Source organism: Callospermophilus lateralis, chromosome 9, assembly GCF_048772815.1.
Source record: "Callospermophilus lateralis isolate mCalLat2 chromosome 9, mCalLat2.hap1, whole genome shotgun sequence".
NCBI lineage: Eukaryota > Metazoa > Chordata > Mammalia > Rodentia > Sciuridae > Callospermophilus > Callospermophilus lateralis.
The window spans coordinates 25290670-25300837 of NC_135313.1; the positions used below are offsets into that span (position 1 = coordinate 25290670).

General features: G+C 33.9%; 1 pseudogene; it reads right to left on the bottom strand.

Moving 5' to 3' along the window:
• Positions 1-424: 424 nt before the first annotated feature.
• LOC143407324 (small COPII coat GTPase SAR1A-like) lies at positions 425-6686 on the bottom strand (annotated as a pseudogene).
• Positions 6687-10168: the final 3482 nt, after the last annotated feature.

Below are 10168 nucleotides of genomic sequence, written 5' to 3' on the forward strand. Positions count from 1 at the left end.
CTAAATGTCACTAATTTTTAAAAAAAGAGAATAGAAAACTCTGAACCAAGGAAATTGTGGATTCAAAAAGTTAGAAGGGATACCAAATACATCAATAACACTTTCTTTAAAAAATAGAATCATTCTTTTGAAATCAACCAGAGTGGTGAGACATGTTTTTCTTCTAGTGTCCTGTGATGGCACATAGCCTTACTTGACAAATCCTGCCAGCTTCCTAGTCCAGAACCAGCATATGGGACAGCACTCCCTCACAACATTGTAGAGAAGAGCACATGTCCCCACTGGGCGATGAGAGTCGAGACTCTTGGTTTCTCAAGGCCAGACATGGTTGGAGGGCTTTCCTTGTTCTGTTAGAAAAGTTCATGAAGAACTGTGAATAGGATCACTCCAGAGGAATAAAAGTTTTATTTTCACTGTCCAAACATCAGTCAATATACTGGGAGAGGTAGCAGAAACCCTTGCCTGAGCCTTGCCTCTTGAGCACGCTGCACATGAACACTTCCATGAGGCAGGGATTCAGTTCCTTGAGAGACATTTTTCCCTTTCCTGTGGTTTGTCTACAAAACCCAAATATCTTATGAAATTTTTCTTCACTGATTGCATCCGTTCTGCCAATTTTGTTTCCCAAGATAGGATTGGCACATTGGCTATTATTTCATCAGTCATTAAAGTATTAATCTCAACTTTGGATTCCATGAGGCAAGAATGATTTGCACAGTCCACCAGAAAGACAATCCCTTTAATTGCTGGAAAATAATTTTCCAAACTTGCTCATGCCCACCAAGATCAAAAGTTGTAAAAGTCATTCTAGCAATTGTCAACTCTTCTGATGTTGGATATAGTGTTGGAACATGTTAGTCCAATCTGTCATTTTTGAGCATATGAAAAAGAGTGGTTTTGCCTGCATTGTCCAAACCCAAGAATTCAAGTTTTCCAGATGTCTTATAGAGTCCTAGGAACTGGACTCTACATGAATTCTTAGTGTGGCCTGAGGGGCTCCTCCGAAGGTGGCAGGCAGCTGAAATCCCCCCACCCCCAGAACCCACAGACCAACAGATATACATGCTTTTTTAGAATTTCATTTCTTCATTGCATTTCTAATATTTTCTTGGATATATTATGGACAAAATATTTGTATCTCTTTCAAATTCATATGTTCAAATTTAAACCCCAATATTAGATAGGAAAAGAGTATTTGGGAATTAAGTCACAAGAGTAAAGTCCTAATAAATAAAATTAGTGTCCTTTTAAAAGGAGATGGGAAAGCTTTCTCTCAAAGTAAAAGACTCCTGACTACAAACCAGAAAGAGTCCTTGCCTAACACTGGATCTGCCAGCACCTTCATCCTAGACTTCCCAGCCTCTAAGACTTTGAAAAATATATTTCTGTTGTTTAAGTAACAGAAGTCTATGGTAACTTGTTGTAGTAGCACAAACTAAGACGTGAACAGACCTGACCACTCTTAGTATCTTGTTAAAACACCCAAATGATTTCTTAAAAATTGCACCTTATCTGAATGCAATCTTTTATAATATTTCTATTAATATTTATAATTCCTGAGGGAGAAAAAAAGAAATGAGAGCTTTAAGTTTAGCATTTTGGGTACTTGAAATATGGATTGAATATATTTTCATGTAAGTCCAAATACCTACAGTGACCAGGCAGCAAAGTGGGAAAGAAACAGAAGGTAAAGATGTTAAATTAAATATCATGGCCAATGCTAAGGGAGTTAGGATCTCCATATTCTAAGTGAAATCTGCTATGTGGAAACTTGGGCCCAATAATTGCCAGATACTTTGAATTATCAAGAGAAGCCAGAAATCCAAATACCATGTTATTTTTAATAGTCAATTATAAACTTTTAAAATTTTAAAGTATTATTGGTGTGGCAGGATGGGTGGGTAACAGGGAATCTGATAAGCATTCCTTTAGACCTACGGCTCCCAGTTAGCTATCATTTGATCCATGAATAGCTAAAAATAATTTATTATTGTATAGCCTTCCTTCATGAGTAGGAACAGTTCAGATGTTCAAATACAAATCTGAGCTATGGTTTAACTTATGAAAAATGATATAGAAAATAAATCCGATTCTTGGTTTAAAATTAGAAATTAATTTTACCTTCCACATGCAACAGGATTGGGGTGGACTTATTTTAATTAGGCAAACAGTGCTCTGACAGGCAGAACATATTCTAAGAAGAAAACCATCAAGGAAAAAAAACCCACATAAGCAATTTTGTCATGATCACAAACTATTTCAAATCAACATCAATCTGTTTTAAATAAGCAGTAAACAATTAATTAAATACAGAATCATAAGAGATTCGACAGTTAAAATTCTTGCTGCCAAACCAGCTAGTTTTTATCTATAGGTAAATCTTGGTTTGACATACCCATAGGTTATAGCTTCTAGGCTTTTATGCACCCACTCCCTTTTGGAAAGGGAGTGGGTGCATAAAAATATCATTTAATTACTTCATAAGTGCAAAAGTCATACAGTGTAATCCAATCAAAAATCTTGTTGGCTTCCCATGTTGGAAACACTGAGAAGTCTGGCTAGTAAAGTCAATTTTATTGTCCATTCACATACCCTGCCTATAGCTGTCCCTGATATTGTTCTACTCTGAAAATAAAAAGTCTACTCTCATGGGGAAACTGATTGGATTTAAATATAGTTAACAGTCCTATCTTCAATATGCAAAGAAAGTAATGTCCCCACCTAAAACATTTGCTAAGACTTTTGAGAATGCCTTCCAGCTTCTAAAACTCTTGGTTTACATAGTTCTTTGCCTATATATTTTTGTCCATGCTTCAAATATAGCATTACTATAGCACTTATAAGTTTTGTCTTGTTTTTAAATAACTTGTATATGTGTTTATTTCCAATGACTGCTACTAGGTCCCTGAAAGGTAATGATTTGGTCTTTTCGTATTGCTCGTTGATAGAAGACCAACCGATCATATGGCCCTATTGAGAGTAGATATTCAATGATGTTTGCAAATGAGTTAAAAAATAAAAACAAGGATTAAGAGATATGAAAGCAGACCATCCTGTCTCGTTTTTCTTAGCTAATTTCTTCCTGTTACAGCTGCCACCTAATATTTTACAAAATAGAGTATCTTACTGATAAATTATTTGTAACAAGTTTTGAGTTCCTCATTTGCCAACAGAATATATATTTCTTAAGAACAGAAGATGAGCTGGGCATGGTGGTGCATGCCAGCAATCCAACGACTCAGGAGGCTGAAGCAGTAGGATCATAAGTTTGAGGCTAGCCTTGGCGACTTAGAGAGACCCTGTCTCAAAATAAAAAATAAAAAAATGTCTTGAGATGTAGCTCAGTGATAAAGTACCCTGGGTTAAACCCCAAATAAGAAAAAAGAAACACAAAATGACCCTCTAAATAATGTGATAAGTGATGAGAGCAATTATCACATTCTATTACATTTATTTCTTCCTTAGAATACAATTCCCTGAGAATACTGATCATATCTAAATACCTCAGCCTCTTTGCATTTGCAAAATTAAGAACACAGAGCTAAATATTCAATAAATATCAATTCTTAAAATAAATACCAATTCATAAAGTATTAAATAAACAAGAAATCAGTTTGAATATAAGTGAAACTAATAACACTCTTATAATCAAACAAAATATAAATTAAAGAACTTTCTGAGATAGTGATATAGCTCAGAGTACTTGCCTGGTATGCATAAGGCCCTGAGTTCAATTCTCAGCACTGAAGAAAACAAAATGTCTTAAGTCCAAATCTTTCCATGCACACTTCAAAAATACAGATTAGCAAAAAGGACAACAGCATTTCATATTTCCAGCAAAACTAAAAGAAAATATAATAAACTTCTAACTACCTGGACATAGAAAAAGGAATACTAATTTCTATCAGAACTCTGAGTTCCTGCCATAACCTTTTGCAAATACTCTGGTATTTGAGAAAACTGTGCGAGAGAGAAGAAGGAATTGAAATAAAATTTAATCCTACAAACAGAAAGCCCCACATTAAGAAAAAACAAATATCAAAAATAAATGAAAAAGGGAAATAATCCTGATTCATCAGAGTATTGACCATAGAGCTATAATAAAAAATCATATACAGAATGACATCAACTAGCTAGTTTCCATGGTCCATCCTTCCTTGAACTTATTGAAAAATCAAGCATAATCATAAGAATCAACTTTATAATAATTCTGGGGAAATTTGGAAGACTCCAGGAATCCAGCAAACCTTGAGTAAAAATGTACAGGTGCTACCTGAGGAACACATACAGAGTATTTGTTTTTATTTTACCTAACTTGAGGTGCTCAGAAGGGAAGAGCACTTATTCAGCAGGCATTCCTAGAACACATTGTGAGGCATATGAACAACTAAGACAAAAAAATAGATAGGTGGAAAGCCTGGGAAGAAAAGCTGGGCAGGCTGGTTTGGGCAATAAGGGCTTTCAAAAGCCTCCTTCCAAAGTGGTTGAGAAAGCCTCACCCATGCTCAGGGCAGGGCCAGTGCTCAGAAAGGGCTTGAGGAGTCCTTAGTTTTCATTCTGGCTATCTTCTAGGCTCGGGCTGAGCAACAAGCCCAAAGCAGAACCCAAATGGCCTGGGTACTTGTCTGAAGATCAATCTTTAAACTAGGAGTGTTTTCCTTTTCTTTTTTCTTATTGAAAGTGTTTGAGAAGGATCAGTGTTTGTTGTTGGTGGTGGTGGTGGGTTTTAACCAAAAAATATTGAAAAAGAACAGAGTTAGAACCCTCACATCTTATCTATTTCAAAACTTAGTACTAATCTATGGTAATCAAAATCACATGGTACTGCCTTTCAAAAATGGCATGTAGAGGGCTGAAGATGTAAATCAGTGGTAGCGCACTTGTCTAGCACATGTAAAGTCCTGAAGTCAATTCCCAGTAACAAACACACACACACATACAGAGAGAGAGAGAGAGAGGGAGAGAGATGGAGAGAGAGAAGCATGTACACCAATGAAAAAGAACAAGAATACAAAAATATACATGTATATCTATAGAAAATTGAGGCAAAAATGGAGCTGGATGTCTCTCACACAGCATATTCAAAAATTAACTCAAAATGGGTGATTGACTTAAATATGGAAGCTAAAACTATAGATTAGAATAAAATATTTTTGACCTCAGATTTGGCAGTGGATTTTGAAATACAAAACCAAAAGCATGAGCAAAAAATAAGAATGAAAAGAAGGAAGGAAGAGACTACCTACAGAATGGAAGAAAATGTTTGCAAATAACAACTCTGAAAAGGATCTAGTATGTAAAACACATTTTTGAAAAAAAACTTTCATAAAACTCACCAACATTTTCAATCAAGAATTGTGTGACAAGAAAATTAATCCAAATAAATAATTGTAAAAATTTTAAAATAGAAAGTGAACAAAAATGAAGAAATAAAGTGAGAGCTTATTGAATTCAGAAAAGATAGAAAAGGAAAACATCAGAAAACTAAAATTAAAAGATTGCCAAAAAAATGCATTTGCAAAGTTCTAAATTTAATAATTAACATTGAAGAAACACAAGAAACAAAACAAGATAAAGGAGTACAAAAATACAGGAAAATGCTTGTAAAGGGAAATGGTCAATAAAGTTTCTATATTAATAGATCTGATTTCCTGAACAGAAAAAAAAAAGAAAGAAAGAAAGAAAGAAAAAGAAAATATTCTGGAAATAAAAGATCTAAAGCTACCAGTTAAAAGGGTCCAGTTCGCATTTAGTTAGGCAAATTAGCCCATATTTATTAGTGCCAGGACATACAATCAAATATTAGTATTTTATAAAGAGAAAATTATCTTGGCAATAGCTTAGATATCAACTAATATGCAAGAGAAGCAGACAATTAGATACCCCTCAAAAGCAACCCACAAGCTAAGGAAACAGTGGGAAACCTTTTTAAGAACTCAAGGAAGTAGTTATGAACAAGACTTTTGTTAACCCAGACAAGAAAACCAGTCCATCAAGTGTCAGGATTTGAAATTAAGTAAATTTAAATAAGAATTCATGCAATCATACACCTATGAACTTTTTGAGTAATCTACCAGAGAATGAGGCTCATCCAAATAATATTCAGGAAACTTTAATAAAATCACTGATGGAATTTGATATGCTTGATTGCAGATCTAAGGGGGAAAAATACAGACCACACATTGAAGGAAGAAATTTATTAATTCCCTCTAATCTTACAGAAGATAGAAGCCAATATTTCTTAACTCATCCTTTGAGATAAGAATTACTCTCATAGCAAACCCAGACAAAGACATTACAAGAAAAGAAAATTAATGCTGGGCACTAAAAAAAAAAAAAAAAAAAAAAAAAAAAAACAACCAGTGAGCATGCCTGTAACCCCAGTGACTCAGGAGACTGAGGCAGGAGGATCGCAAGTTCAAAGACAGCCTCAGCAATTTATCAAGACCCTCACTAAACTTAGTGAGACCCTGTCTCAAAATAAACTATGAAGGGCTGGAGATGTGGCTCAGTGGTTAAGCCCCACTAGGTTCAATCCCTGGTTAAAAAAAATAAAATTAAATAAAAAGAAAATTATATACAATCTCTCTCGTGAACATAAAAAAAAAAAAATCCTTAGCAAAACATTAGCAAATTGTTTTTGACAATGTATAAAAAGAATTATACACCATGACCAAGTAAGACATTCCCCAGATATGCAAGTTCGGCTCAACATTCTAAAATGAATTAATGTAATCCATCATATAATCAGCTAAAGAAAAATTACATGATTATATCAATAGATGAAGAAAATATATTTGACTAAATCCAATACCCATTCACAATAACTCTTAGCTAATTAAGAATAGGCAGGATCTTCCTCAACTGGAATCAAGAACATCTACAAAAAAAAACTACATCTAAAAAATTACATTTAACAATAATAATTCTAGCCCCACTAAGCTGAAAACTACAGTAGATCCCAAAGTCATAGCAGGAGAGTCGCTGCCAGGGACAACCTCAAACACTGAAGATGGGCTGGTTGGAGTCTCAAAGAAACACTTAAGGCCTGGGTGACCAATCCAAAGTGTTTTTTTTTAGGGGAACTTACAAACAGAAGGGACTTCTAACTTCCTCAGGATAGACAGCGAGGCAAGAGATGTTCTGCCTTCATCTGTTAACATCAAGGGGTCAGGTTACAGAATTTATATAGAGGCTAAAAGAATTTGAGCTCAGGGCCTGACTCATTCCTAATAATAATTATCAAGGTTCTTGATGTATCAGTGTCCCAGGCAATCACTTAAACCAGTGTTTCAGTGCCAATGAATGTTCCAGGTCCTAGCTGCAGTTCAACACTGCAGAGGAAAACATGGATCTGGGTAAATCAAAGTAGTCAAAGCACTCTGATCTTGATCAGGACATGGAAGGAAAGCAGAAGGAACTAAAGAGCTTTCCAATGAAAAACTAGCACTTTCCTACTGTGATTAGGAACAAACAATTCAAGAAGGTCCCTTCTTACCAATTCTTTTCAGTAATGAAAATTCCTAGCTATTGCAAGAAGACAAGAAAAAGAAGCAACATGTATACAGTTTGGGAAGGAAAAAAACTGTTAATAATTGACATGAACATCTGTGTCGAAAATTCAAAAAATTAACACGAAAACTCCTAGAGCTATTAACGATTATAGCAAGCTTGCAGGACACAAGGTTCAGGTACAAAAGTCAATCACTTATGTGAACACTAGAATTAAATAACTACATTTTGAATTAAAAAACACCATACTATTTTCATTAGTATTCCCCAATATGAACTACATAGGTACAAATCTAAGAGAATATGTAAAATCTCTGAGGAAAACTACAAAGCCCTGATGAAAGAAATCTAAGAACTAAATATGTGAGAAAATATTCTATGTTCAGAGAGAGGAAGATACATTGTAAGGATGTCATGTTCTTACCAACTTGACCTATATATTGAACTAATCCTAATCAAAAATCCCACAAAGTTATTTTGTGGATACTGACAGACAAATTCTAAAGTTTATAGTAAGGATAAAAGACACAGAATAATCAACACAATATTCAATAACAACTTGTGAAGATTTACAATATTCAACTTCAAGGCTTACTCCAAAGTACAATAATCAAGAAAGTATGGCATCGGCAAAATAGTCAAATATGTAAGTTCAACAGAATAGAAAGCCTGGAAGTAGATCTACATGAACATATAATCAATTGATTATGCAAAGGAAAGGCAAGGGTAAGAGTCTTTAACAGAAGTTGCTGGAACAACATTAACATGAAACAAAAAACCCCCACAAATCTAGACATAGACTCCCACATTTCACACACACAAAAAAATTAACTCAAAATGAAATGCAAACCTAAATGTAAGATTCAAAACTATACAAGTCCTAGAAAATAACATAGGAGAAAACCTAAATGACCTTGGATAACAGCAAAGTCATGATTCTTCTGATTCATGAAAAAAATTAATTTGGACTTCATTAAAAATTAATACCTTTTGCTCTGAGGAAAAAATGTCAAGGAAATAAGACAAAGCCAGACTTGAAAAACAAATTTGTAAAAGGTATATGTATTAAAAGGTTGTTATTCACAACAAGAACTCTTAAAATTCAACTTTAATCAACAACCATATTAAAAAAAAGTCAGCTGAATAGACACCCTATGAAAAAATGTTATTCAGATGACAAGCTTATTGAAAAGATGCTTAAATCATGTTATAAAATCGCAAATTGTAACAATGAAATACCACTATACACCTATTAATGTGTTCAAAATCCAAAATACCGACAATAGCAAATATTATCAAGCACATGAAACAATAGGAACTTTCACCCAGTGCTAGTAGAAACAAAATGGTGCAACCAGTTTGGAAGACAGTTATGACATTTTCTCACAAAACTAAAGCATTTTTACCATATTATCCAACAGTTTATCTACTATTTAGCCAAAAGTTTAATTTATATGGTTATTTCAGTAATATGTTAAGTTTCTAACATTTACATCATAAAAATATTAAGCATTGAAAAGTACTATATAACCATAATGTAGCACTTTATTAAAGATAAAATTATCTGTCTCAAAAAATGTTGCCACTTTGATGTTAAAGCTCGACTCTAAAATTATTTGAGTGATAAATTCCAGGAGATGGAAAATTCCAGAAAAATTTCAGCTCTTTCCTCTTATTGTTTGTTCTATACCTTATGAACATTAAATACAGGAAATAACAGCACCTTTTTTGATGATTTCAGCTAACTGTTCTGAAATCTTTTATTGCTTCGGTATAACCATCTGTCACTTGCCTCTAGATTTTCTTGCTTTCAACCAGAATTTCTAAAGTTGCCAAAATCCATTCTCTGAAAAACTAATATCTGAACAAAGCAAAAAGCATTGCTTTATCCAAACATAGGTATTCAATGAGTCTGACCATCATTGTTCTTCACATGATGGCTTGGCTCATCTTGCTTTCTCATCATCCTTAATTAATCAGCTTCAATGGAAATTTAGAGCCTACATTAGTCATTTTCATTGGCAATGGTAAATATAGGTTTTGAATCTCTCTGTAAAGGGTTCAAGACCAGCAGTAGAGTTCAGTCACCTGCTGGCAATTGGCAAAAGAAAAGTGAACTTTGAAGTAATCATGCATGCAGAAAACTTACATTGTAGTAGGTAGCTAGTCTACCAGTATAGGAAAAACTGGCCATTGTTCAAGTTAAAGATGGATGATTTCACGGGAGTTCTTTATAGTATCTTTTTCATTTCATCTACTTTTTGTATGTCTGAATTTATCCATTATATTTTAGATGAGACAACCTTTCATTATACTGATATGACATGATGTGCAAAATATATCAAGGTTGAAACAAACAATGATACAGAAGATAGGAATAGTGTGCTAACTTTTAGCTTAAAACAGATGTATAAGGGGCACACAAAATTTTATGTGTGTAAAAAAATGATTTGGAATAAAACTTGAGTCTTTATAAGATACAGTTCAGTAAAAACTACTTTCAAATTTTTTAAAAATGTTTACCTTGTTTTTAACACACTGACATAGATTTGTGATCATACATAGACTTCTCAATCCACTAGGGCTTGACTCACATTTTTACTGTCAGGAGTCACGTATATAGACAACAGAGCAATGATTTTCTGGTACTAAGGCC